Source organism: Oryctolagus cuniculus, chromosome 11, assembly GCF_964237555.1.
Source record: "Oryctolagus cuniculus chromosome 11, mOryCun1.1, whole genome shotgun sequence".
Classification (NCBI taxonomy): Eukaryota; Metazoa; Chordata; class Mammalia; order Lagomorpha; family Leporidae; genus Oryctolagus; species Oryctolagus cuniculus.
In genome coordinates, this window is record NC_091442.1 from 26439528 (window position 1) to 26441784 (window position 2257).

At 52.0% G+C, this 2257-nt stretch overlaps 1 non-coding gene across 1 annotated transcript; it reads left to right on the forward strand.

Annotated features, from left to right (window-relative positions):
• The first annotated feature begins 1861 nt into the window (after positions 1 to 1861).
• Positions 1862 to 1966, forward strand: LOC127491192 (U6 spliceosomal RNA). The gene has a single exon (XR_007919786.2). It is a non-coding gene; the product is annotated as a U6 spliceosomal RNA (small nuclear RNA).
• Positions 1967 to 2257: the final 291 nt, after the last annotated feature.

The following is a 2257-nucleotide window of genomic DNA, read 5'->3' on the forward strand; positions in this document are numbered from 1 at the left end:
ACCTCGGCTAGCATTTGCAAGCGCCATTAGAGCGAGGCGCAGCGCCACCACCAACACGATGCACTTTTTAAACATACTTATTTGAGGCAGTGTTAGTGAGATCTCCCATCCCTTGGGTCACTCCCCAGTAACCGCAAGGGCCCGGGCTGGGTCAGGCGAAAAGTCTAGCCATGTAGAATTGTCTGAAATGAACCTGGAACATGACTTGGCTGAACCGCACCAAATGTCTAAGCGCCACGAGAGGCTGCAGATGTAGGGGGTGGAGGAGGGTGGAGCGCAGCGGGTCTGAGAAAGACAGGGTCCAGGAGAAGGCCGGGAGGTGACACAGGGCTTACCTGCCGTGTATTTACGAATATTGGGGCTGGCATTCAGCTTGGCTGACCGGGCTAATGCAGAAGATGGCCCAAGGGCTTGGTTCCCTGCCACCCACGTGGGAGACCGGGATGGAGTTCCTGGCTCCTCCCTCAGCCCCTGAACAACCCCAGCCGTTGAGGGCCTTGGAGGAGTGAACTGGTGGGTGGAAGATATGTATTTGTATAAACTGTAAAATTAAGTTCCAGGGCTCAAATTCTAGCGTCACACGAACATATAATTACAGATTGTGATAATCATTTTAAGAAGCTGCTGCAGGGTGGGACCCCTGTTTAACATCTGATCATGGGGTCAGGGAGAACTCGGAAAACGTTTGAACTGAGATCAGAAGAATCCGTAAGGAGCTAACAGAGAGGGGGTGGGGAAAGTATTAACCTAGGCAAAGAAAGCAAGGACAACGGGCCGAGTGGCACGAGGCCTGGCCAGCTCCAGGAGCTAAATGAAGTCCAGCGTCTGGGTCTGGGCTAGGAAACAGAATTCACTCCAGTGAAAACAGCGACAGCCCCTAGGCTGGGTACCAGGAATGACTGCTAAGACAAGTGACCTGACCTGCCGGGGCGCTGCCGCCTCCGGATCAGATACTGAAGACCTGGACAGGATGCTGGGACCCGAAAGACGCTGCCCATGCCACTGCCAGGACAGAGGCTTGCTTTCCAGAGACTGTGCTGTCTCCACGCCACGCTCACTGGGACAAACAGCCAAAACTGCTCACCTAGGCCACCCTCCACCTTCTAAACTGCGTGCAAACACATGTCCTTACCGGGGCGCTCGCTACAGGGGAATCAAAGCGTTTTAGCTTTCCAACATGGGAGGCACGCAGAGTGGACACGGCTGCTGTCTGCTAAGGGACCATATCCACCCCAGCCAGTGTGACTGGTGCAGCGGGGCACGGGCGACGCTCCAAGGCCAGAGGTCTTGGGAAGGTCTGGTGGGCCGTGAAGAACTGGGAGTGGGCCTTTGGCATACTGGTTAAGGTGCCCAGATCTCGCATAGAGGGCCTGGGTTTCTGTTCTGGTTCTGCTTCTGATCCCAGCTTCCTGGTGGAGGGCATCTTGAAGCAGCAGGTGATGGCCCCTGTGATTGAGTCCCTGCCACCGCAGGGGGTGGGAGACTCAGATGACCTGGATGGTGTTCCCAGCTCAGCCTGGCCAGGCCCCAGCCAGTGTCTGCACTTTGGGAGTGAACCAGCAGATGGGATCTCTCTCTGCCTCCCAAATAATTTTTTGAAAGCTTTTTATGAAAGAATGAATGTGGGTGGAGCCGGCGCTGTGGCGTAGCAGGTAAAGCCGCTTCCTGCAGTGCCATCATCCCACATGAACCCCAGTTCGAGTCCCAGCTGCCCCAGATCCACTCAGCTCTAGCCGTTTAGGCCATCTGGGGAGTGACCCAGCGGATAGAAGGTCGATCTCTCTCACTCTGTGCCTCTGTCTCTCTGTAGTTCTGTCTTTCAAATAAATAAATAAATCCTTAAAAAAAAAAATGAATGTGGGTGCTCGCTTCAGCAGCACATACACTAAAATCAGAAAGATACAGAGAAGGTTAGCATGGCCCTTGTGCAAGCATAACACAGATTTATGAAATGTTCTATATTTTTTGGAATAGTGGCCTGTCTACCTTTTGCTTGTTGAACAGTATGGCTAGTGGTACATTAAGCCTGTGATTATAAAGTAAATTGAAATTATGCTATTGAAAAAATTAAAAAGGAAAGAGGGCATATTGGGAGGGAAGAGGGAAGGTTTTTTTTTTTTAAGCTTTTTAAAAGATTTATTTATTTGAGAGGTAGAGTTAGAGAGAGAGAGAGCGCGCACTTCTATCCACTGATTCACTCCCCAGATGGCTGCAACAGCCAGAGCTGGGCCAATCTGAAGCCAGGAGCCAGGAACTT